This window comes from Panthera leo, chromosome D3 (genome assembly GCF_018350215.1).
Source record: "Panthera leo isolate Ple1 chromosome D3, P.leo_Ple1_pat1.1, whole genome shotgun sequence".
In the NCBI taxonomy this organism is placed as follows: Eukaryota; Metazoa; Chordata; class Mammalia; order Carnivora; family Felidae; genus Panthera; species Panthera leo.
The window spans coordinates 81907364-81935007 of record NC_056690.1 but is presented as its reverse complement, the minus strand read 5'-3'; the positions used below and the strand labels follow the sequence as shown (position 1 = coordinate 81935007).

Sequence of the window (27644 nt, the reverse complement as noted above, 5' to 3'; positions counted from 1 at the left end):
TGAGTCTCGCCAACATGAACACAATTTCTCTTGGAGTCGCTGGATTAATTAAAATGTAAAGCATCAGAATAGAAGTAGGAAATTCTTAACTTTGTGTCAGCCTCAGAGCTTCACACCTGCTACCTGTGAGGTAGGTAATGTCCCCATCCTCTTCCTAGGGACAGCGATGCTTGAGCACAGACCTATCAGCGATCTGTCCAAAGCACAGGGCCATTAAGTCATAGATTCTCAGGCAGCCTGGCTTCAGTGTCTATGAACTATTCTGCTTCTGTAGTCCAGTAGTTTCTACTGTTTCTGAACTCGAAATAAAAACAGGTGCTCCTTTACTCTAAAAATGCCATTTTCCTATTGAATTGCTAAAAAAATTCTATGACAATATAAAGGAAAACATGCTGAATGTTTGCAGATTTAGAGGAGAGCCTAAGGAAGGCCATCTTTTTCACAATACTATGGGTTTTGGTGTCTTGTTGAAAGATGTAAAATTGGGTCAAGGACAAGAAAGCAGGGGATGTGGTAGATGAGAGAGGGTATGTTCTCTGAGGCAGAAGCTGTATCCTCTGACCACTGAAGAATGGAAAGGAATAAGAAATAGTAAGATCAAGCCCTGGAGCAAGCAAATTCCAGGGAGAGACAGCCCCACCCTGGAGAGCTTCTGAAGAGCCCCCGAGAGGAGGACCAGGTTGGGGGGCCAGGGGACTTTACCCCTCTGAAGGAATGAGTTTCCAGCAAAGGACTGCAGACTCCCCCATGTTGGGCTCTCTGTCCATCTTCCAGTTGATTGTGGACACCAGAGGAAGAAGGGTGCACATCTTAAAGCCTGGCTTGCCACTCCCAGGCGCGGATTTCATCCTGAAGTAAAGAAGACACGGTCAGACTCCTGTTGGAGCAGCCCGTGCACACAAGCCTGGACCTTGCACTTTGCCCTCATCTCTCCTGTCAGTGTGTCACAAGATTCGAATTTGTTTATTTTCCTCGGATCCACTTTTTGCATAAATTCTTCACAGGGGGGTTACTAGGAGAAACTGTGACCGAAGAAGTTGTTATCTCTAATGGCTCTGAAAGTTGTTAACTTTAATGGATTAGAACTGGAGGCATTTTCAACTGGGTGATTTCAGGTAGCAGGGGAACCGAGCAAAAGACTTTTTTTAGGCTCTGGCTGGAATTCCAGAGTTCAAATCACATTAATGCCATTTGGTCAAATGTACTGAAAGAACAATCCAAGCACAAATCCTGCCATTGCCCTGCGTTCCCAAAGTGACTGGTAGGTCGACTCATCCGTTTTACCCAGATTGGGGGAGTTCTGATTGAAAATCAGAGTGATTTTGTCCCATTGCATGAACATTGTATATATGATTTGATTCTCAGATGTTAACAGCAAGATGGATTTTTCTGTGTACGCAGTTTTTCACCCAAGTTCTGTGGTTTCTGAGGTGAACTCTCCACACACAGGCATCGTTCTACAGTTGTCGCCTTCCTCTGTGATTTTGTCCACGAGTGCTCAGGTCACATAGCTCTGCCAACTGCGCTTGACTTTGATTCCCAGTAAAGGATTCTCATAGGATTGTGTCAGCTTTTTAAAGGAAAATGGATTTTCCCGGATGGAGGGTGTAACAAAGTTCTCTCCTGAAAAAGAACTGCCACTCATCCTGAAGTGGGAAAATGGGTGACTTCTGGGGAACAGACGAGGGAATTCTCCAGGTCCTGGGATTGTTGGGATGCAGAGATTAGGAAGAGGGGCCATTTTTAGGTCCAGTCTTTGGCCAACACCACAAACCCATCGAATCAAGTCTGTTACGTTGTAATAACCCTGCAGTCTGCTTGGCCACCATTGCCCTGACTCCCTTCCTCTGAGAAGGCAAGGGCACTGGGGGGAAGGGACGGTTGTGCAAGCCTTGGAGTGGATAGCTGTGGGTAGGCATGAGGCTGAGCACTCTGAGGTCCGACATTCCCCGGATCTTTGCCGCCGCCAGCAGAGCCAATCCAGTACCCTGGTCTGAAGAAACAAACTGCTGTTTAAGCCACCTAGTCTGAGGTACTTTGCTAGGACAGCTGCAGCAAGCCAGCCCGGCGGCGTTGAGTGCAATAATAAATCCTAGCGATGTGAAGCCGAAATGTTTTTACCCAAGTATTATCTCTGGCTCTGCTCTACAAGCACAAAAGCTGAATTGATTCCTTCTGTTATTGCTTCTTCCAGTGTGCTAAGAAGTCTCGTAGGGGCTGGAAAGAGCAAAGTGCGACATCCAAAGCAGTCCCCTAACTTACTCTCAGGGACTGCCTCACCCCAACGGCACTAACACAAATGGCTGTCCTTCCTTCAGAGACTTGAGGAAGAGCAGAGTTCAGCCAGGGCCACAAAACAGGCCTCTTAGTGGCTCCTCCGATAGCCTCTGTTGTTTTCCTTTTTTAAGTTGCTGCCTTGGGAATTGAGAGAGTATTTACTTTGAAATTTTAACTCTACATTTACTGCTTTTTTTTTAGAAGCTGTTGGGAGGACCAGAAAGTTTATTGCAAAAATGTCACATTAAGCTCCGTTAGTGTCCAGAAAAGAGTGATGTTAAAAAAAAAAAAAAAAATCACCGTTTAGACAATACATCTTCATAAAGATTCTTGGTAATTTTGTGACACAGTAATAACACACAAAATTTAATCACTATTCAGGAAATATAAAAATTAAGTGATATTCAATGACTTCATCCCTGATGCCATAAAGGAAATATACTTACAATGAAAGGCACACTGGATAATAAGTTAGGAAACCATGACTTTTGTCTCAATTCTACTGTAGTTTTCCTTGAAACTTAGGAAAGTAGCTTGACCGTTTTTATTCTCAGGAGCCTCTTTTGTGTAAAGGATAAATTGTAAATAATCTCAAGGCTCCCATACGCTTTAAAAGGTTTATATTGCCGTGCTTATACTCGTAATTAGTGGCATTATTGAGTACCGGATAGTTTATCTATAGAAGGAGTCTTGCTGGCAGGTCTTTCCTAAAGAAATACATCTCTGTGATCAGGAAGAAAACTCCATGGTGGGAAGAATTTTGTACCTGAAGAGCCTATACTTTGAGCGTACTTATTAGCAGGACGATGACAATCAGTGCGTGTGTCTACCTAGTCTTTATCGTTCATTCACTGATTCCTTCACATACTGCGTTCATTTATTCATCCAAAAAACATTTATTGAATACCTACTCTCTACTAACTTGAACAGTCGGTGACCTGGCTGGAGACTAAAGGACCTGAAGGTATTATCCCTTGCCATGAACACTAACAGGATAGTCAAGGGTAAAGGAATAGAGGAAGCATCAGCTGAGTAGCCGAGTTAAGAGTAACTGGTAGAGAGTTTCACGTTTTAGTATAAAACAGAATGTATCGGTGCTGCAGTATGACTTAACGTGCATTACGCCTGAAAGTTGGCTTGTTCAGAACTAGTCCTGAGCACTGGGGTTAGACTGCGTAGCTAGTGGAGATTCACGATCCTAGGTGTGTGGGAAGAAGGGATGCAGAGACTGTCACTTGCACGAGAAAGATGTCTTTGGGGACATGGCAGTTGCCAGCGCCTGACCTCCCAATAACCTAACGTCTTGTGTAGGAGGTTTGAGTGGCAGATAGGTAATTTAAGAAAGAAAGTAACCATACTAGTCCTGGGATGAAGAGTTCTACATATCTGTAGGAGCAAGGGGAAGGACTGATTCTTCCTGGCTAATTAGATCTTCGAGTAAAGAGTAGCATGTTCCTGGAGCTTGACCCGAGTGAGTAGATTTTGACAAGCACAGAGAAAAGGAAGTGGCTGTCCCTGTGAAGAGAAGTATGTGCTATGACAGGGGAAGTCATGGTAGCCCAGAATGAGGTTGTCAGAGAGTCAACAGATTTATTTACTGGAGGGGCAGGAGGAATATTAGATTCATCTAGAAGCCCAGGCTTGAAGAAGGCATTGAAGAAATGATTAGATAATATATTGTTACATAGGCCAATCGGAAAGGTCTTCTGTGATGAGAATATTTAATAGTCTAAAACACTGGAAAAAAGAATCAAATAGGTCAAGAACGGAGAGTAAGCCATACGATTTCATTTCAAGAAGCATAGCCCTGAGATAAATCTGTGAATTTTCATTTGTTGGAGAATGACACTAACTGAACCAGATTATACAAGGTAATACTTCCACCATGGTTTCCATGATATTTACGGAGAATATTATTGGTGAATTACAAGTTTTACTTCAACCTTTATGCATAATGATATTTCTAATTTCCATGCCTCTGTGCCTTCTATCCACAAGGTACAGACTCTGTATCCAGACTCTGACTTCTACCCAGACTCTGTACCGAATCAACCAGTGCTTCGGGACCATGCCCTTGCCTACCTCCTGTATTGCCTTAGCTTTGCCTCCATCACCACTGCACACACATCTCGTATTCCATTAATTTAAAATTAGCTATTATTCCCCAGACATACTTCTCTCATTCATATCCCCATGCTCCCTCGACCTCGACTTCCCAAATTCCAAGTCTTATGTCAAGCTGAGCATCACCCACCTCAAATACTTTTTTAATTCATATGCCTTGAATACCTAATAAATAAATACATTTCTTTAAAATTTTTAATACAAGTATTACCATTAATTTCATGATTTAAGTTTATCATCTATTGTATTTTCAAACACTAGGGCTTAAAGCTACTTAGCTAATTGATATATAATAGTTGTCTAATGGGATTAGAGTTTAACTGTATCAGCCAAAATGCATTACTGATGCAGTAGATTACATTACATTATTCATACGATTACTATAAAAGAGTACCTCCCTCCCTACCAAGGAGTCAAAGTGTGCTGAACTTCTCCTTATGACAATTGATTTTATAGAATTAGTCACAGTCATTTGGCGTGTGCTTATGAATTACCTTCTTTAAGAGATGAGAAGGCAATTCTATTTGTCTTTTGAAAGCTAACCAAAAATCCACTGTGGGAGTCAGCTCAGCGAGTTGTGGCACCTGTTCTGTTCTTCACAGAGACAAGGCACCTGTTGCCAAAGTGCTAATAATGTGTGCAAATTGGTGCACAGCACCACTTGTAAACACTGCCTCCAAAGTAGACTTTTCTTTTTTATAGGAGATAAGTAATCAGCATATCAGCACCCCAACTCTGAATGTCTGGAATAGCTTTAAGTCAACATAGGAAATATGCGGGGAATATTTGCAGCGATAATCCAAAAGTACACACGATTCAATATGCAAATGTAAGTTATTTTCCTTTTTTAGTAATACACTTATTAGATTTCCTTTTGGACTTGTATTTGAAAGCAATAAAAGACAATAATAAATTCCATCTAAATCTCTAATCAACCTACAACTTTCCTCCTCTATAAAGTTTTCTGCAAACAGGGAGAGAGAGAATTTTTATTAATGAAGAATGTAGAATGAAGTTACGAGCAAAAGAAAAGCAAATTTTTGTTTCTTATCATTTCCTGTTTTTTCTTTAAGGCATGTTATTCACAAAGAACCCACTACTTACCTCAAGCACTTGATTCCTGAATTCCAGGGAAGAACCAGAAGATATTGACATACTCCCCAGTATTAGATCACAATAGACAATATTAAAATAAACAAATAAAAAAATCTATTGTATCCATCAGAAGGATCTTGCTCTGATCCAGATTCTTCCACTGAGTAGCTGTGTGCCCTCAAACAAATTATTTCTCTCTCAGATCCCTTATCTAGACATTAAACTATGATATTTCTATATTTTCTTTTGATTTCAAAACCCTACCTATTCTCAAACTCATGGACATTCTTAAGACTCATAAAATTTTCCCTTTTTCTTCTCAATTTCTTGAATGTAAAATCATCTGCGAAAAATATACCTGAGAGATTCTATTCCAAGAATCCTCTCTCTAATCTTATATTCCCATCCTCCCAAATCTCCCATGATTTCATATGCACCATTTCAACACTTTGGTTGCAAGAAATTTAAAGATTCTTGATCCCTTTGTTCCTCTTCTGTCAACTCCTGCTGGCCTCTCTTCCCTCCCAGTCCCACCTAGAACATGGAGTAGAACATCAGTTCTACCTCTTTGCCCTGCAGCCTCGCAATTAGTTCATTTTACTGCACTTTCCTAGTAAAAAATCTAAGTTAGGAGCAATGTCAGTGCCTGCCATATCATCTTCAGTTGTGCATGACTAAGGATTATTGGTGGATATTACACAGCCATGCAGGTGGTTTCTCCAAGAGGTTTGTGTCTTCGTTCTGATGACTTGTTTAGACTATCATTCTCTTCCATTCCCTTCTAGCAATGTTCCGAGCTTCCACAAATGTCTCACTTAATACCCAAACCCTTTGCCTACAATTATCAGCAGAAAACGCACCTCCTTTATTAAATTAAAAGAGAGAGAGAGAGACTACCAATGTCAATTTACATCAACTATGCAGTCCCTGTCCTAGAAGCCAGTCTACATCCACATCTAAGACCTGGTCTCTCTTGGCCCCTTTAATTCAGCTTTTTATCTCACCTCTGAATATTGCATCCAGAGCATTTCACTTGCTATCAATTGCTCTCTCCGTTGCATCTTCAACATTCTTCTGTCTACTTCTTCCCCTTAGCTTCTAAATATACCTAAGCCCCCCCTTAGCATCTCCCAGCCAGCTACTTCTCCATCTGTGACTCACTCTCATCTGCAGTTAATGAAAGCTTTGTGGCCATGCCCTCTACAGCTTTAGGGCACATTCAGTGCTCCAGGGCCCAGCATGCTGTCTGCTTCTACGTCCAACAAGCTGAAACTGCTTTGGTAGTCATTGGTGGTCTCCTGATTTTGAATACAATGAAATTGTCATTTGTGACTTCACTGAACTGCTCTTCTGCTTTTGGGAATTCTGCCGACTTTCATTTTTTCATTCTTGACACTGTCTAATCTCTTGGTTTGCCTTATACAATACGATGCACTATACTCTTTGGGGGAGTGGTCTCTCTGACACTTTATTCTCTTGATTCTACAAGTGTTCAAGTTTTTGTTCTCTGTGTTATTCTTTGTTCCTTGTATTTTGATTTCATATATTATCCTGGGTCATCTCATTTATTTTTAAGTCTTAAACTACTGCAGACATATTGAGAGCTCCCAAATTTATTTTTTCATCCCAGACTTTCTAAGAAACTTTATATTGAAACCCAGTCCAGGATATATTCTTCTAAGTGTCTCACGTAGACAGCAACATTCATCAGATGAAATGTTAATTTCTCGTCTTTCTCAACTGACTTCTCTAATATCTCTTTATCATGTAGTCTTTTGTATTTTCTCGCTTTTTAAATATAATTAAAATTATTTTTTCCCTAATTTTGTCTATTAAATATTTTCTATGTGTTTGCTCCTTCCCATTCCAAATAAGAAGTTTAACGGAGGATACTGTTGTCTCTCATTTGGCTAATTGTGTACATTTCTAATTGCTTTCCCAGTCTCTGCTTTTGTCCCCCTCAAACCTATCCTGTACATAGTTGCCACAGAAAATTAAAACCTAAGTATTCATAAATATTTATCCTTGCTATCATCATAATCTGTCTATATTTCTGTCTTATAGCTGGAAAGGGAATTCTTCAAAGTAAGGATTTGGGGTTTATTCCCATGTGAATTCTTAGCAGAACATCAGACATGTAACAGAAAGAAAAAACAGGAGGAAGATGTTGACTAAGAAAGCAATGCTATTTTTCTTAAAAGAATATTTAATTTATCCTTCTTTGGATGGGAAAAATACTATAATTCCAGTAAAATCATTTATCATATTTATTCAATAAATGTCTACTGAGTACCTATTATATAGCAGACTCTGGTTATACAACAGTAAAGAACATAATCTGTGATTTTGAAGTTTATAAACTTTTTTAAAAATATGTTTTTAATGTTTATTTATTTTTGAGAGAGAGAGAGAGAGAGACAGACAGAGTGTGAGCAGGGAAGGGCAGAGGGAGAGAGAGAGACACAGAATCTGAAGCAGGCTCCAGGCTCCCAGCTGTCAGCACAGAGCCCCACACAGGGTCCCGAACTCACAAACCGCAGGATCATGACCTGAGCTGAAGTCACACACCCAACCAACTGAGCCACCCCAGCACCCCAAGTGATTTTGAAGTTTAAGTACTTGATGGAGAACTTAACTTGTTTTATAAACAAAAACAAGCGCCGTGGAGAAAATACAAGCAATTGGATGAGAAGTAATGTCATAGAAGGTGGTTTGCTATTGTAAATATTGTAGACGAGGTATCTTTCTTTGACATTGGATCAAAAAATCTTAAGAAGAGGAAACAGGCCAACTTAGACAAATATTTGAGAGCATGTTATAAGGAAGGGAATAAGAAGTACTATGATCCTGAGAATGGAGTTTTCCAGTGATTCTGAGGAAAAATAAGGAGGCCATTGTGGTTGGAGCCGACTTAGGGACGGGAGACATGTGGTCAAAACAAATGGCCTCATAATCAATGTTACAGAGTTTTAGTGCCATAGAGGGACTGCAGCCTGCAGTTGGCAGTGAGGAGAAAGAGAACACTTACCCAGATTCAGGCCCAGTGGGGTGAAGGCTCAGGGAGACAAAACAGCTGCCCCCTGAATACCTGTAGAGGAAGCCACGTCCTTCAGGGAGATTTAAGTTTAATTGAGGGTGAGTGGAAGGTAATTTGTAGAGAAGAGAGCAGGGAGTTTTATTTATGATGGACCATAAACTCCAGAGGGCTCACTGGAGAGGTTTTAGGAGTTAGGGAAGATGAAAGAAGGAGACATATTAAAGATATGCAAAGATATATAGTAATTAAAATGTGTGCAGTGAGGGGAAATCCGGAAGTCTGGGACTCCCTTTGGTGATTGACACAAACAGGTAATGGGCTTAATGAGATTAGTTCTAGCTGGTCTCAGAGGAAGCAGTGGTAGGGAGGCTGTGTGACAGGGGATGGGTTTGGGGATAGAGTTATGGAGGCTCAAATGGGAAGGTTTTATTCTGAATGTGTAGTCTTATCCCTCCAGACCCCCTGTTGATTTGTTGTTGATATTTTGGGCAGAAAAGAATATATTTTGTGTAAGTATAAAGAGGAATAAAATATCTTTGTGTTCAGAATAAAAATTCTATAAATTTTTGTGTAACATAAATTTTTATTTCAAAATACCTACTGATTCTGGGGTGACTGGGTGGCTCAGTCGGGTAGGCTACTGACTTTGGCTCACGTCATGATCTTGCAGTTCACGGGTTCGAACCCTGTGTCAGGCTCTGTGCTGACAGCTCAGAGCCTGGAACCTGCTTCAGATTCTGTGTCTCCCTCTCTCTCTGCCCCTCCCCCACTTCTGTCTCTAAAAAATAAACATTTAAAAAAATTTTAAATACCTACTGATTTATTTATAAGTCTGAAAAACACTATAACTAAATTCACATTGTACTTGTTATAAATCTGGAATTATTTCAATGGCATTTCAGCTCTCTAAAATATATCTATTCCCCCTTGCCTGCTAGAATGTCCACTCTTAAATTCATTCTCTCAATTTAAGTCAATTCTCAGAAAAGAGACGACCTCTATCATCTGCACATGTGGAAGCAATTTATCCAGGCCCTCCAAGAAGGTGTCTAGAAGATTAGATGTGCAAGAGATTATTGGGAGAAATACCTGTGAGAGAAAATGAGGAGGGGCACAGAGGAAGATGGGAAGCCATCGGCCTGGTGCACCTCTCACCCCTGTGATGGGGAAGGCTAGAAAGAAAGGTCTTAGGTTACAGTGCAGTTTGAAGACAGTTTCCTGAGACTGATGGGGGTCCTCAAGCTGAAGTCTCCAGCCAGAGGAGCACTGTGTCTCAGAGGAAAGAACCTGCCTTAGTGTCCTTGCTGCACTGAGTCATTGTCTGAGCAGCCAACTGGAGTGTCACCTTGGTGCAGGTGCAGCAAAGGATCCAGAGCATCCTAGCGAGGCCTTTAGTCAATAGTGGTTACTGCAGTAGGAAATCTGAGAGGCACATTTTCTCATCTGCTACAGTAAATTAGCAGGCATCTTCAAATAAGTTTAGTTAAATGCCATGTATGAAGGGCGTGAGATAATGCTGCAAAGACAAGTATTGACATAGAAGAGGGTATACAGAAAGCAGAAAGAATCCTTTGGGCAAAGAATGGCATCATGAGTTGAATTCGTGTTCCCTCTGTATTCATTTGTTGATGGCTTAACCTGCATCAAGATTCGATTATATTTGGAGATAGGGCCTTTAAAGAGGTGACTGTTAAAATGAGGCCCCTCGGGTGGGCAGTAATCCAGTCTGACTGGTGTCCTTGTAAGGAGAGGAAATGTGGACACACACAGAGACACCAGGGATGTGTGTGCACAGAGGAAAGACCATGTGAGGACGCAGTGGGAAGGCAGCCATCTGCGAGTCAAGCAGAGATGCCTTAGGAGAACTCAGACCTGCCAACACCTTGGTCTCAGAGTTTTAAACTCTAAAATTAGGAGAAAATAAATTTCTTTTGTTTAAGCCACTCCGTCTGTGAAATTTGCCACAACAGCCTCAGCAAATTAATACAGATGTTTCAACGGTTAGAGCTCCCAACAGGAATGCCCAACCCATAGCATAATATACCATTGTCACGGGAGCTGCTGGAATGTCCCTTCATTCTTTCATTTATCAGAGAAAGTTTCTGAGGAAGTACTTTAGGAGCACAATTAAAGTTGAGGCTCTACCCATGCAGAGGTCTAAGGTCACAGTTACTCTAAACAGAGAGAAACGCAGGAACAGAGGCTCTGAGTAGGGAAGCAAGACTGGATGAGCGCCTGTCAGGGATGGTGCAGGGGTCATTCCTATAGTATGTAAGGTATTCCCAGAGCCTCTGTGTTGTAGCTGCAGAAGTCACCGTTAACAGTGAGGTCCATTAGTGCCACCGAAAGCATCATTTACTGAGACGCTTTTCACGGTGAGTACAGGCAGGAATTGGAAAACATGGCGGCTCATCGCGTGTGCTTAGGTGATCTTAGAGGCCTTTCTTCATTGCAGTCTGTAGAGTCTGGTTAAAAGGCAATTTAGTGAAATGAGAGCAGATTGGCAAAGTGTCTAATCCTCTGATTTAAAAATAAACAGTGTGGAAAACTGTAACTTGTGATATACCTGTCATCGATGAAGAACACTGTATCCCATTCTAAAAAAGGATCTGATTTTTTCCAACTTCGTTCGAGAAGTTATGCCCTTAATCTTCCAAACTTATTAAAACTGGTTTAGATGCAAGATAATATGCTTAAAGGAGTTCTTACACCTAATTTAGTGAACGCAAAGAACAGAATTTAGTTTTTCTTTTTTTATGATGCATACTGTACACAAATCTAATTAGAGACAAACTTTGTTCTTCATACAACAAGCTGAGAATTATCAAAATTAACACCAAAGGCCCTTGTTAAGTAGAAATGGATGTAGGTCAGAAATAGCCATGATTAGAACTACAGATTTAGAAACTAACAAATTGAAGATATGTATATAAAATGAATAATGTAATTTCCAATTTTGAAAAGAATAAACACAAGCTTACATTTGGATTAATATTTTCACAGGCAGTTTACCTAGAAAATATGTGTAACAGAAAAGAAACCTGATTGTCTGTGTCAGTTATATTGGTCAATTCTGCTTTTAAGCCATACCCATGTAGCAGTAAAATCAATTTTCTTTGACATACACATTATGTCTCAATAAGTAATGGACTAATCAGATGTTTTATATGGTTTCACTTTGAAGAGAAAGAGGCACATAATCTTCCTGAAAGTCGGAAATGGCAGACATTCAGGGGTTCAGTGATTCTGAAGGTGGAAAGAAAACAGGATGCTTAACATGTTGAAAAGAATTACACTAAAATGTTTACCAATGATGCTCCGCCTTTACACATGACTTTGACAGTCCATGTCTTAACCTATTGGCCTCAGTGGAATCCAAGGAAAAATGTTCTTTAGAAGCAGTAAAAAATATACCATGGTTTATCTTAACTTCTAGATTAGATTGTTTATGCTTACTTTCCTTGAGCTGTCTACAGTAGAGATTTAATTTTCTAAGCACAATTCCAGGCTTGAGTATTTATGCAACTTATGCAGGTGGCATCAATGAGACTGTTAGGATCAAGTCTGTAGTTTAACTACTTGGGCTTGAATTTCAACACCGGCCTTTATTATCTGTGTAACCATGAACCACTTAACCACTGTGCATGTCAGTTATTTTATCTGTAAAATTTGAGTAATAATAACGACTTATTAAAGGGCTCTTAGGAGGACTGAAGGCATTATTTCACGTAAAGCAGTTCTAGCAGGCATAGGCACTGATAAGTGTCTGATACATATTAGCTTTCCTATTGCCTGAGCTCCAGAAAACATCCAAAGCAAAGGGTGCAGTGGCTGGTACTCTTGGTATATGGCAGAGCCCAGTCCAGGGACACATTCTCTAGTTTCTGAAGCTAGCTCAGAAGGTGATTCTGACCAGAGAATGTCACAAAACTGGCCAAGGCTCAGAGCTTCCTGAGATCTGCAGAGAGATGGACGGGTGAATTCCACTGAGCCTCCTGTATCTCCTGACGTAAATCCTGACCAAAGGGTCTTTTTGCTATACCTGCTCTTTAACACGTTTCGATCTCACACTATCAAGCTATGAAGATATTAACATTCCATTTCTATGAACAGTTTTTACTAAGTGCATCCCATCCCTCCATGGCTTCACAACCTCCAAGCTTCTCAGCAAGGCCTACGACACCTCTAGCCTGGTGTGCCTTGCATCCACCTTTCCCAGAATCATTACCTATCATGGCATCCTGCTCCCGTAACTCTCTGGTTACAAGAATCTGGTGACAAGAATCACATGAGCAAGCTTGAAGTGGACTTTTTGCCAAGCAAGATTAGAATGACTCCAGCCTTGACTCACATTTGATTTATTTATTATTATTATTGTTTTAACGTTTATTTTTGAGAGAGAGAGACTGAGCACAAGCGGGGGAGGGGCAAAGAGAGACGGAGACACAGAATCTGAAGCAGGCTGCAGGCTCCGAGCTGTCAGCACAGAGCCTGACACGGAGCTCGAACCCACAAACCATGAGATGAAGACCTGAGCCGAAGTTGGATGCTTAACTGACTGAGCCACCCAGGCGCCCCCTTGACTCACATTTAAACTGCAACCCTTGTGAAAGACCTTGAGACAAAACCAGTGGATTAAACTACTCCCAAATTCCTAATTTGTTGTTTGGGGCAAAGTGGCATTTTGTTATGTGGCACTTTGGCCAGTTTTGTTACATACAAACAGATAACTAGTACACTAACAAAAAAGAGGGAAGAAGCCACAAGTGAAAAGCTTGAAAGTTGTCACTCCATCCTAACAGCGAGTAAAACATGAACAGATTGAAAAACCGGCAACTCTTCTTAGTACGTAAGACAGGGGCGAACACAGGGCCAGCTGTTGCCCCAGAATCAGATAGGCTGAAGCTTGAGTTAGAAAGTTGGAAGAAGAGCTGAGGTTAGAGAGGAAGTGTGGCGTCCACTACTCTGATGCCTTCAGGGCTAGCAGACAAGCAGGGAGAACAGGAGAAGCAGCTGGAGACCCTAGCATACTCTTTGGCAAAGCTAGGAGGGTGCAAGCTAAGGGGAGTAAGGTCCAAGTGCTTATGACAAAGCCTAATTGTGATGCCAAGGGTTGGAATTCCTGAGAAAGTGCGGAAGAGTGCAGAGAAGGATATTGTGATGGACAGTGAAACAGACCAAACTCCCCTGGCCATCAAGAAGTTAATGCCCAAGCTCAGGCATGAGCCCGCATCCTTCAGGAGATACAGCAGATTGGGTGCCTAGGAAAAGTGGCCATTGTAGTGCCCAGGTGGGTGTTGCCCAGGACACCAGATTACCCTTGAAATACGGTACTTGGTTAATGCAGGAACAGCATGTATTCTTGTGTTCTAAACAACATGCGAAGCATCTGCCAAAGGTGTCTGGGGCCATCCACTGGTGTTTCTATTTGGTGATAGATTGGCAAGTTGATTATATTGCCCCCCTCCCTTCAAATGAGGGTTCTAAGTATGCCTTGGTTTATGTGGACATTGTGTCTGGTCTAACCCAAGCTTTCCCCTGTCACTGTGCAAACCAGTCTGTCACCATCAGGGGATTAGAGAAACTGAGTACCATGAACAGATACCTTTGTCGAAAATATAGTGATGGGGGGGGGGGGTCCACATTTCAAAGGTCATGATGTGCAAGACTGGGAAAAGAACCTGATATTGAATGGACATTCCATCCCCCCTATAAACCACAACCAGCAGGGCTGGTAGAAAGGAAACATGAAGTATTAAAGCAGCAGGTTAAATTACTAACAGGTGAAACCACCTTGGCCAAGTGGACTAAAGTACTGCCCGGCCTTTGATACATTTGAATGATCAGCTGGTAGATCCTGTTGCCCCTCATGCCAGACTGGGAGCCCTGCAGAGACACCCAACACCTTAAAGGTACAAAAGTCACAGAAGATAGAAGTTGGCCGGACTCTGACCACGGATCAATGTGCTGTGCTGCTGAGAACACCAGGCATAATCGCGCCTGGGAAAGGTGTCATCTACTGGAATTTGCGGTGGGATGTTCCCATCGGGATGGGTGAGTTACTTCATACTCCTGGGGGAGGGGGAGCTACTCAGTCTCCCCTGGGGTCCCATTGTCCTGCTGCAGGCTGGACGTGTGGAAGCACATGGTACCTGGGATGGAACGCACACCAGTGCATGATGGGAGAATGCAGGTGTCCTGATCTGGCACATCCCGCCCCCACCATAGCTCCTCATGCCTGGTGTTGCTGCCTCCCCAGCCAACATGTATAGATGTACAACCAGGGGAAGTTTCTAAAGCTGCAGCCACATTAACATCTAAGGATCAGGCCACAGCTATAATTATTTTTTTTTAATGTTTATTTTTGAGAAAGAGAGGCAGAGACAGAGGGAGACAGAGAATCCCAAGCAGTCTCCGCACTGTCAGTGCAGAGCCCAGCGTGGGGATCGAACTCATGTGAACTGTGAGATCATGACCTGAGCCAAAATCAGAAGTTGGATACTTAACTGAACCATCCAGGCACCCCGGCCACAGCTATAACTCTTATAGAAGGACAGTGACCAAGTGGGCTCGACCAACAGTTGGGTATGTTGGCAGCTGCCCCTCTCTAGCTTATCAGGTTGCCATGGGGGGTATCACCGGAGAGGGGACTGGAAAGCCTAGAACAGTACATTGAGGAAAACAAGCTAGGACTAGTACTCTTCATTCATCTGATGTCACCAGTACTGATCCAGAAAACTGGCTTGTGGCTCACACTGTGGATAACACCCAACAAGGGTATTCTTTTTCTGTCAAACTACATGGGCAGCCCATCAAACTGATGACCAGGAAGGTGCTTAAAATACCACCATCAGAGCACGCAGATTGGAATAAGTTCATGTAGCTCACACCAGGTAAAGGACATTTGAGCATCAGGGTACCCCTATGCTGGAAACAGAAATATCACTCTAAGCAGAACCAACCCAGTTGTGCCAGGAATACGGGATGGATATGAATGGAACCATCCAGTCATTCTGTCACATTAAAGGAGAGCCAGTGGTTTGGCACTGACCCATTACTCCCCTTCAGGTATTCCCTGGGTAGCCCTGAATGGGACCCAGTGGTTGTGTGGCCCAGTCCATGGCCATGGCTTCCACTTGGGTGGTTGGGGCACTTGCACCCTTGTTCTCCCTGGGCACAGAGGAGAATCCTCCCACTGTAACAAAAATTTGTAACCTCACTCTCCTCAAGAAAGAGGGCACATTCTGTTTCTTCTGGTATGATCATTTAGCTACAGTTTTTGTCCCCGCCATTAGCCTGAGGGCATGTGATAGCACGCGTAGAAGCCCTTACTACGTTCAGTAACAAGCCCTAAATGATAGCTGCCAATGGCTGTCTTTAGTGAACACTGAAAGGTCTCTAATTGGAAAAGCTGTGCTCCAAAATAGAACCGCCTTAGACATTATTATTGCCTCGCAAGGAGGTACCTGTGTCATTATAGAAACAGACTGTTGTGTGTTCATACCTGATGAGTCTGCTAATGTATCCTCTTTACTAAATCGCAGGAGGATGCAAATGAACTCTGAATAATCCTCAGCCTGGAGGACTCAGTAAATCAGTGGGCTCTTGGTGGGAAAAAAGTTACTTATTTTGGGAATCATTATCTTAATCTGTGCTTTTTTTTTTTTTTTTTTTTTTACGAACCTGAATTATTTCCATGGTATCTGCTTTCAAATGTAGCCAGATAGCTGCCAAATGAGCCACCTCCATGCTAGTGAAGCCCCTTGCTGACCATGCCAGGCCCATTGCAGAAGAGGGAGGCATGAAAAATTTTAACATCCAGTCGGTCTTGAGGGTTGGAGTGTCTGGGGAGGTCATCAAGAAGACATGGTCACGGGTTGACCGGCAAGTTGGCCCCGGGCCATGGGAGGCTCCTCCACCCTCTCCATCTTTGAAACATGCACCCTGCCTCCTGTTCCCAGAGCCGGCCACCTCCAAAGATGCTGCCTTGAGTAAGCAAGTGTTGTTGAGGCCGTCTGAGCTGTATACATGATGGAACCCTGTTAAGGTCTCTCTATAAATGTTTGAGATCATGGCGAGTAGGTGCAGAGATCTAGTGGTCTTGTGGCCACCTAGACAAGCCTCATAAGTAAGTTCCCTTGTGCATTAAACCTTCTGCCCACGGATCTGGATGGCTGCCTCTTTCCTTGGTTTCCCCCTGCCCTCCATGTACAAGGCCAATTTTAAATTTCACCCAAGCAACTACCGAATTTGTGAACCAACATCTGTTGCCAGTAGACCTGCTTGCATGAAATGTTAAAAGAAGTTCTTTAGTGAGAAGGAAGATAAAATAGGTTGGGAACTCGGAGCTGTATAATGAAAGGAAGAGCATCAAAGAGGAAATAGGTGAAGGTGAAATGAAAGCTTTTGTTTTTCTTATTCTTTTTGAATAGTCACCATGCTCTATGCTACATTCTCAGAACTTGTATCTCTCACAACTGGAAGTTTGTGCGCTTTGATCACCTTCTTGTTTTCTTCTATTTTTCTTATTCTTTTTTTTTTTTTTTTTTTTTTTTTTTTTTTTTAGGGGGCCAAAGGCATAGTATGTGTTTATTTATTTATTTTTTTTTTTTTATTTTATTTTTTTTTTTTTATTTTTTAATATATGAAATTTACTGTCAAATTGGTTTCCATACAACACCCAGTGCTCATCCCAAAAGGTGCCCTCCTCAATACCCATCACCCACCCTGTCCTCCCTCCCACCCTGTCCTCCCTCCCACCCCCCATCAACCCTCAGTTTGTTCTCAGTTTTTTAACAGTCTCTAATGCTTTGGCTCTCTCCCACTCTAACCTCTTTTTTTTTTTTTTTTTTTTTTTTTTTTTTTTCCTTCCCCTCCCCCATGGGTTTCTGTTATGTTTCTCAGGATCCACATAAGAGTGAAACCATATGGTATCTGTCTTTCTCTGTATGGCTTATTTCACTTAGCATCACACTCTCCAGTTCCATCCATGTTGCTACAAAAGGCCATATTTCATTTTTTCTCATTGCCACGTAGTATTCCATTGTGTATATAAACCACAGTTTCTTTATCCATTCATCAGTTGATGGACATTTAGGCTCTTTCCATAATTTGGCTATTGTTGAGAGTGCCGCTATAAACATTGGGGTACAGGTGCCCCTATGCATCAGTACTCCTGTATCCCTTGGATAAATTCCTAGCAGTGCTATTGCTGGGTCATAGGGTAGGTCTATTTTTAATTTTCTGAGGAACCTCCACACTGCTTTCCAGAGCGGCTGCACCAATTTGCATTCCCACCAACAGTGCAAGAGGGTTCCTGTTTCTCCACATCCTCTCCAGCATCTATAGTCTCCTGATTTCTTCATTTTGGCCACTCTGACTGGCGTGAGGTGGTATCTGAGTGTGGTTTTGATTTGTATTTCCCTGATAAGGAGCGACGTTGAACATCTTTTCATGTGCCTGTTGGCCATCCGGATGTCTTCTTTAGAGAAGTGTCTATTCATGTTTTCTGCCCATTTCTTCACTGGGTTATTTGTTTTTCGGGTGTGGAGTTTGATGAGCTCTTTATAGATTTTGGATACTAGCCCTTTGTCCGATGTGTCATTTGCAAATATCTTTTCCCATTCCGTTGGTTGCCTTTTAGTTTTGTTGGTTGTTTCCTTTGCTGTGCAGAAGCTTTTTATCTTCATAAGGTCCCAGTAATTCACTTTTGCTTTTAATTCCCTTGCCTTTGGGGATGTGCCGAGTAAGAGATTGCTACGGCTGAGGTCAGAGAGGTCTTTTCCTGCTTTCTCCTCTAAGGTTTTGATGGTTTCCTGTCTCACATTCAGGTCCTTTATCCATTTTGAGTTTATTTTTGTGAATGGTGTGAGAAAGTGGTCTAGTTTCAACCTTCTGCATGTTGCTGTCCAGTTCTCCCAGCACCATTTGTTAAAGAGACTGTCTTTTTTCCATTGGATGTTCTTTCCTGCTTTGTCAAAGATGAGTTGGCCATACGTTTGTGGGTCTAGTTCTGGGGTTTCTATTCTATTCCATTGGTCTATGTGTCTGTTTTTATGCCAATACCATGCTGTCTTGATGATGACAGCTTTGTAGTAGAGGCTAAAGTCTGGGATTGTGATGCCTCCTGCTTTGGTCTTCTTCTTCAAAATTACTTTGGCTATTCGGGGCCTTTTGTGGTTCCATATGAATTTTAGGATTGCTTGTTCTAGTTTCGAGAAGAATGCTGGTGCAATTTTGATTGGGATTGCATTGAATGTGTAGATAGCTTTGGGTAGTATTGACATTTTGACAATATTTATTCTTCCAATCCATGAGCAGGGAATGTCTTTCCATTTCTTTATATCTTCTTCAATTACCTGCATAAGCTTTCTATAGTTTTCAGCATACAGATCTTTTACATCTTTGGTTAGATTTATTCCTAGGTATTTTATGCTTCTTGGTGCAATTGTGAATGGGATCAGTTTCTTCATTTGTCTTTCTGTTGCTTCATTGTTAGTGTATAAGAATGCAACTGATTTCTGCACATTGATTTTGTATCCTGCAACTTTGCTGAATTCATGTATCAGTTCTAGCAGACTTTTGGTGGAGTCTATCGGATTTTCCATGTATAATATCATGTCATCTGCAAAAAGCGAAAGCTTGACTTCATCTTTGCCAATTTGGATGCCTTTGATTTCCTTTTGTTGTCTGATTGCTGATGCTAGAACTTCCAGCACTATATTAAACAGCAGCGGTGACAGTGGGCATCCCTGTCGTGTTCCTGATCTCAGGGAAAAAGCTCTCAGTTTTTCCCCGTTGAGGATGATGTTAGCTGTGGGCTTTTCATAAATGGCCTTTATGATCTTTAAGTATGTTCCTTCTATCCCGACTTTCTCAAGGGTTTTTATTAAGAAAGGGTGCTGGATTTTGTCAAAGGCCTTTTCTGCATCGATTGACAGGATCATATGGTTCTTCTCTTTTTTTTTGTTAATGTGATGTATCACGTTGATCGATTTGCGAATGTTGAACCAGCCCTGCATCCCAGGAATGAATCCCACTTGATCATGGTGAATAATTCTTTTTATATGCTGTTGAATTCGATTTGCTAGTATCTTATTAAGAATTTTTGCATCCATATTCATCAGGGATATTGGCCTGTAGTTCTCTTTTTTTACTGGGTCTCTGTCTGGTTTAGGAATCAAAGTAATACTGGCTTCATAGAATGAGTCTGGAAGTTTTCCTTCCCTTTCTATTTCTTGGAATAGCTTGAGAAGGATAGGTATTATCTCTGCTTTAAATGTCTGGTAGAACTCCCCTGGGAAGCCATCTGGTCCTGGACTCTTATTTGTTGGGAGATTTTTGATAACCGATTCAATTTCTTCGCTGGTTATGGGTTTGTTTAAGCTTTCTATTTCCTCCTGATTGAGTTTTGGAAGAGTGTGGGTATTTAGAAATTTGTCCATTTCTTCCAGGTTGTCCAATTTGCTGGCATATAATTTTTCATAGTATTCCCTGATAATTGTTTGTATCTCTGAGGGATTGGTTGTAATCATTCCATTTTCATTCATGATTTTATCTATTTGGGTCATCTCCCTTTTCTTTTTGAGAAGCCTGGCTAGAGGTTTGTCAATTTTGTTTATTTTTTCAAAAAACCAACTCTTGGTTTCGTTGATCTGCTCTACAGTTTTTTTAGATTCTATATTGTTTATTTCTGCTCTGATCTTTATGATTTCTCTTCTTCTGCTGGGTTTAGGCTGCCTTTGCTGTTCTGCTTCTATTTCCTTTAGGTGTGCTGTTAGATTTTGTATTTGGGATTTTTCTTGTTTCTTGAGATAGGCCTGGATTGCAATGTATTTTCCTCTCAGGACTGCCTTCGCTGCATCCCAAAGCGTTTGGATTGTTGTATTTTCATTTTCGTTTGTTTCCATATATGTTTTAATTTCTTCTCTAATTGCCTGGTTGACCCACTCATTCGTTAGTAGGGTGTTCTTTAATCTCCATGCTTTTGGAGGTTTTCCAGACTTTTTCCTGTGGTTGATTTCAAGCTTCATAGCATTGTGGTCTGAAAGTATGCATGGTATAATTTCAATTCTTGTAAACTTATGAAGGGCTGTTTTGTGACCCAGTATATGATCTATCTTGGAGAATGTTCCATGTGCACTCGAGAAGAAAGTATATTCTGTTGCTTTGGGATGCAGAGTTCTAAATATATCTGTCAAGTCCATCTGATCCAATGTATCATTCAGGGCCCTTGTTTCTTTATTGACTGTGTGCCTAGATGATCTATCCATTTCTGTAAGTGGGGTGTTAAAGTCCCCTGCAATGACCACATTCTTATCAATAAGGTTGCTTATGTTTATGAGTAATTGTTTTATATATCTGGGGGCTCGGGTATTTGGCGCATAGACATTTATAATAGTTAGCTCTTCCTGGTGGATAGACCCTGTGATTATTATATAATGCCCTTCTTCATCTCTTGTTACAGCCTTTAATTTAAAGTCTAGTTTGTCTGATATAAGTATGGCTACTCCAGCTTTCTTTTGGCTTCCAGGAGCATGATAAATAGTTCTCCATCCCCTCACTCTCAATCTAAAGGTGTCCTCAGATCTAAAATGAGTCTCTTGTAGACAGCAAATAGATGGGTCTTGTTTTTTTATCCATTCTGATACCCTATGTCTTTTAGTTGGCGCATTTAATCCATTTACATTCAGTGTTATTATAGAAAGATATGGGTTTAGAGTCATTGTGATGTCTGTATGTTTTATGCTTGTAGTGATGTCTCTGGTACTTTGTCTCACAGGATCCCCCTTAGGATCTCTTGTAGGGCTGGTTTCGTGGTGACAAATTCCTTCAGTTTTTGTTTGTTTGGGAAGACCTTTATCTCTCCTTCTATTCTAAATGACAGACTTGCTGGATAAAGGATTCTCGGCTGCATATTTTTTCTGTTTAGCACACTGTAGATATCGTGCCAAGCCTTTCTGGCCTGCCAAGTTTCAAAGGAGAGATCAGTCACGAGTCTTATAGGTCTCCCTTTATATGTGAGGGCACGTTTATCCCTTGCTGCTTTCAGAATTTTCTCTTTATCCTTGTATTTTGCCAGTTTCACTATGATATGTCGTGCAGAAGATCGATTCAAGTTACGTCTGAAGGGAGTTCTCTGTGCCTCTTGGATTTCAATGCCTTTTTCCTTCCCCAGTTCAGGGAAGTTCTCAGCTATAATTTGTTCAAGTACCCCTTCAGCACCCTTCCCTCTCTCTTCCTCCTCTGGGATCCCAATTATGCGTATATTATTTTTTTTTAGTGTATCACTTAGTTCTCTAATTTTCCCCTCATACTCCTGGATTTTTTTATCTCTCTTTCTCTCAGCTTCCTCTTTTTCCATAACTTTATCTTCTAGTTCACCTATTCTCTCCTCTGCCTCTTCAAGCCGAGCCATCGTGGATTCCATTTTGTTTTGCAATTCGTTTAAAGCGTTTTTCAACTCCTCGTGACTGTTCCTTAGTCCCTCGATCTTTGTGGCAAGAGATTCTCTGCTGTCCTGTATACTGTTTTCAAGCCCAGCGATTAATTTTATGACTATTATTCTAAATTCACTTTCTGTTATATTATTTAAATCCTTTTTGATCAGTTCATTAGCTGTTGTTATTTCCTGGAGATTCTTCTGAGGGGAATTCTTCCGTTTGGTCATTTTGGAGAGTCCCTGGCGTGGTGAGGACCTGCAGTGCACTTCCCCTGTGCTGTGGTGTATAACTGGAGTTAGTGGGCGGGGCCGCAGTCCGACCCGATGTCTGCCCCCAGCCCACTGCTGGGGCCACAGTCAGACTGGTGTGTGCCTTCTCTTCCCCTCTCCTAGGGGCGGGATTCACTGTGGGGTGGCGTGTCCCGTCTGGGCTACTTGCACACTGCCGGGCTTGTGTTGCTGGGGATCTGGCGTATTAGCTGGGGTGGGTAGGCAAGGTGCACGGGGGCTGGAGGGGCAGGCTTAGCTCACTTCTCCTTAGGTGATCCGCTTCAGGAGGAGCCCTGTGGTAGCGGGAGGGAGTCAGATCCGCTGCCGGAGGTTTGGCTCCGCAGAAGCACAGAGTTGGGTGTTTGCGCGGAGCGAGCAAGTTCCCTGGCAGGAACTGGTTCCCTTTGGGATTTTGGCTGGGGGATGGGCGGGGGAGATGGCGCTGGCGCCTTTGTTCCCCGCCAAGCTGAGCTCTGCCGTCCGGGGGCTCAGCAGCTCTCCCTCCCTTTGTCCTCCAGCCTTCCCGCTTTCCGAGCAGAGCTGTTAACTTATGACCTCCCAGACGCTAAGTCGCGCTTGCTGTCGGAACACAGTCCGTCCGGCCCCTCCGCTTTTGCCAGCCAGACTCGGGGGCTCTGCTTGGCCGGCGAGCCGCCCCTCCGCCCCGGCTCCCTCCCGCCAGTCCGTGGAGCGCGCACCGCCTCGCCGCCCTTCCTACCCTCTTCCGTGGGCCTCTAGTCTGCGCTTGGCTCCGGAGACTCCGTTCTGCTAATCCTCTGGCGGTTTTCTGGGTTCTTTAGGCAGGTGTAGGTGGAATCTAAGTGATCGGCAGGACGCGCTGTGAGCCCCGCGTCCTCCTACGCCGCCATCTTCCGGACGGAATATTTTTCTTATTCTTAACTGATCTAACATAATGGATTGTTCAAAATGATAATGGCAAAGTATTTGATTATGTATGCTAATATATATATGTGTTATGCGTATACAGATGTAGATGTAGATTTCCTTAGTAGAAGTAGAAGTGAAATGAATGACAACAATACAGGGACAGGAGGGAGCAATCAGGATTATTTTGTTATTATAAGAAATATGTCTATTATTTATTTTAGCAAATGCTAATCCCCTTATCCCAGAGAAAGGGGTGGGGGAATTTCAAAATTGGCTCAAGATTTTTTTTTATAAGAGGTGTCAAAACAAAAATTAAGTGAAAGGAAAAAATTGTGTATTTTTTAAAGTTGACAAATCAGGTAAAAGAGAAAATATGTTTTAATTTTCTTGTCGGAATGAAAGCTTAGCAATCAACAGGTTCCTAGTTTCAAAAGAATCCACCTATGTCAAAAGTGAGAGACGGACGGACCTACAGATGTAGGAAGCTGAAGGTTAATACTGACATAACTGGGAACCAGAATAGGAACACAGAGAAGTGGTCACAAGCTTCTCAATTAGTATTATCGGTGGCTGTTGCCATGTTATAAGTGTGTTCTGTGGCCTTGTTGCAAACCGTGAGACATTTTTGCAAATAAATATTAATAAGTACATATGTATACAAGTTCTATGAGATGCATTCTAAGAAAATAATCCATATTGGAAGCAACAGAAGTCTTTAAACTTATAAATTCAATATATGTTCTTAGCCTTTCTAAAATATCCAAATATCACATCATTTGAAAATTAATCCAATAATGTTTTCCAAAGTTTGTAAGTATTGGACTATTCACTAAAAGCTAAAGTCCTTTGTAAATACTTTAACAGCAGAATCTCACATAGAAGATGTGAATGTTGTATAATACTCTGATCCGAACACAGAAATTGATATAAAAATCTAAGTTAGCAGAAGTAATATTGATTTTAATGGTAAAACCAAATGAGAACAAGCACACAAATATTCTCATTCTTAAAAAGTGGGATGAGCTTATATGGTGCCAAAACTACCCTAACACCAATTAGAAGATTCTTTTTGGCTCACCTTAACAGTTCAACCAACAAAATCCTAAAATGAAAGAAAATTTTCTTCATCTGTAATATTTGTCATGGAACAAAAATCAACTATCAGAGAAGGGCACCTATATGTATGTGTATACACACACACACACACACACACACATATTATTTTAAAACTTCAAATTAAGCATGGTAACTTTTAAATATTAAATGAGTTATATTGGGGGGGGGGGGGGGTGCCTGGGTGGCTCAGTTGGTTAAGCATCAGACTTCGGCTCAGGTCATGATCTCACAGCTTGTGAGTTCCTGTCCCGCGTGGGGCTCTGTGCTGACAGCTCAGAGTCTGGAGCCTGCTTTGGATTCTGCATCTCCCTCTCTGCCCCGACCCCACTCATGCTTTGTCTCTCTCTTAAACTTAAAAAAACTTAAAAAAAGTTTTTTAATAAACATATTGCATTTTTTAATTACTAGGTTATTTTATTTAGCAGTTATTTTGTGTATATATATCAAGTAAAAATTATTTTCCATTTTATTTTTGATGATTAGTTTTATGTGTTAGCTACGGTACCCAATTATTTAATCAAAGCTAATCTAGGTGTTGCTATAAAGATATTTTGTAGATGTTGTTAAAACCTACAATAATTTGACTTCAAGTAAAGAGGTTTGCCTTCAATGATACAGGTAGACTTCATCCAATCAGTAGAATGCTTTAAGGGCAAAACCTGAAGTTTACCAAAGAAGAAGAAGAAATTCTGCCTCAAGACTAAAACCTCAAGCCCTCCAGCCTGCAGACCTGCCCTACAGATTTCAGACTTGCCAGCCCCAACAATCACAAGTCGATTCCTTAAAATTAATCTCTTAACACACACACACACACACACACACACACACACACACACACATTGATTTTTGTTTCTCTGGAGAACCCCCACTGATACAGTACTGAAATATAACATCTTAATACAGTATTTGTACATAATACTAACACCTACCTATTATGCTTATATTTTTACCAAAAAAAACCTTTAAAACTGTCAGTTAATCCTGTGCTAGAAAAAAAAATGACTTCTTGCCTATCATTGTGATTATTTGTTATCATTTCCGAAGAGTAACGTGTGTCAGGAGTTTAGAAACATGAATAGGCATTTAACCACAGAGAATAGAGTGGAATGGAATCTGAACTAGTCAAATCCGGTTAAGAATATATTGGGGGGGGGGGGGGCTCTTCCGCCACCATTTGAAATCCAGCTCCATACAATGCTCCGCCACGGCTGTTGCCGTGACCCAGACTGCGCGCCAGCAACCCCCCACCCGCCCCCCGCAGCCCACAGCTCCACCACCATGAAGGACATGAACGAGTACAGCAGCATAGAGGGATTCGCAGAGGGATCCGAGATCAACCGCGAGCAAGAATCCGCAGGATGACGGCAAAATGTTTATTGGAGGCTTGAGCTGGGATACAAGCAAGAAAGACCTGACAATATTTGTCTCGATTTGGGGAAATCGTAGACTGTACAATAAAAACAGATCCAGTGACTGGAAGCTCGAGAGGATTTGGATTTGTGCTTTTCAGAGACGCTGCTGGTGTTGATACGGTTTGGGAACTGAAAGAACACAAACTGGATGGCAAATTGATAGACCCCCAAAAGGGCCAGAGCTTTAAAAGGGAAAGAACCTCCCAAAAAGGTGTTTGTGGGTGGATTGAGCCACGGTACTTCCGAAGAACAAACTGAAGAATATTTTGGAGCCTTTGTAGATATTGAAAATATTGCACTGCCCGTGGAGACAAAACCAAATGAAAGAGGACTTTGCTTTATCACATACACCGATGAAGAGCCAGGAAAGAAATTGTTAGAAAGCAGATATCATCAAATTGGTTCTGGGAAGTGTGAAATCCAAGTTGCACAACCCAACGAGGTCTATAGGCAGCAACAGCAACAACAAAAAGGAGGAAGAGGTGCCGTGGCTGGTGGACAAGGTGGTACTAGGGGTCATGGACAAGGTCAGGGCCAAAACTGGAACCAGGGATTTAATAACTGTTATGATCAAGGATATGGAAATTATGATAGTGCCTTTGGTGGTGATCAAAACTATAGTGGCTGTGGCTGTGATTATACCGGGTATAACTAGGGAGACTGTGGATATGGACACAGATATGCAGACTACAGTGGCCAACAGAGCACTTATGGCAAGGCTTCTGGAGGGGGTGGCAAGCCATACTAAAGGAGGACTTTGGAGAAAACAGGAGGAGATTGCTAAACCCATCTTGCAGGACGGACGGCATTGAAGATCAGCCTTCTGTTGATCTAAGGTGATTATTTTGTAAAAGACTTCGTAGCTTACAAGACACAACTGTGTCCAACTGTATATAGCCGCCAATTAGTTTTCTTTGTTTTTACTTTGTCTTTTGCTCTCTGTATTATGACTCAATGTGGAGTTGTGTTTATACAAATTTTATTTGTGTGATTTCATGTTAAACCTCAAATAAATGCTTCCTTATGTGATTGTTTTTCTGCATCAGGTACTAAAAAGCTCTGTGAAAGTGTAACTGAAAATAAACAATAATTAAGGCACAGTTTATTTTGTAGGGAATATTGGTCCATAGGGAGAAACGGTGGTCCTTTTTTGAATAGCCAGCTACAGTGTCCCCCTGTTCCCCATTTTTCTTAGATGTATTCTATATTCTGAGGCTTCATTTCCCTGCTAACTGAGGTTTCCACCACACCTTTAATATTTCTCTGTGCATTTGGAGACCTTGTCATAGTGTTGTCATTAGTGGAAGCTTTCTAGCCGACCATGAATCTTCTGGATTATATTGTGAAGAAGTGTGCCTTTTTAGCACAAAGCATGTTGGTAGTTCCTTTTCATAAATAGAAGCAGTTGTGCTTTGTTCCTGTCTCTGGAAAGCCATTGGTTATGACACACTCAATCAGAATCTGGTCTGTTAGAAAGAGCTTTGGCTAATCGTAATACCATGAGATTACTTGTTTTCTTGATTAAAACATCCAGATATACCCAGGGAAAAGGCAGTCTTAAACAGTGTGTTGGAGCTACAGTTTAAGAGTATCAGAAATTGTTACAAGGATTTTGGCAGAGAGGTATGAGGTGGTTAAAATTTGAGCAAAAGTGAGATGCAGATATTGGAAGTAGGGACTTGAGGAAGTCGGTTGTATTCTACTGGTATTGTCGCAGCAAGCACCAAACTGAACAAAATGTTTTCTTGTGGGGCGTTTTTTAGGAAGCTATATTGGGTGTTAACTGTTAATGTGGTGTGAGCTCTTAGAAAAAGTCATGCTAGTAGGTTTCATCATTTTTAATGCATTAGTGCTTGAGCTGCGTAGTTAAACATCCCGTATTCAGACATAGGAAGGAGTCGTGAGGAAAAGTATACTTTAAATTTTATGTATGTCGATGCAAATCTAAGGTGACCCGAGTTATTACAACAGATTTTCCTGGTGA

At 41.6% G+C, this 27644-nt stretch overlaps 1 long non-coding RNA gene and 1 pseudogene across 1 annotated transcript; both read left to right on the top strand.

Moving 5' to 3' along the window:
* The first annotated feature begins 13679 nt into the window (after positions 1-13679).
* Positions 13680-16696, top strand: LOC122203694. The gene is made up of 2 exons (XR_006195298.1): positions 13680-13823; positions 16253-16696. It is a non-coding gene; the product is annotated as an uncharacterized LOC122203694 (long non-coding RNA).
* A 6481-nt stretch (positions 16697-23177) lies between these two features.
* LOC122203162 lies at positions 23178-26652 on the top strand (annotated as a pseudogene).
* Positions 26653-27644: the final 992 nt, after the last annotated feature.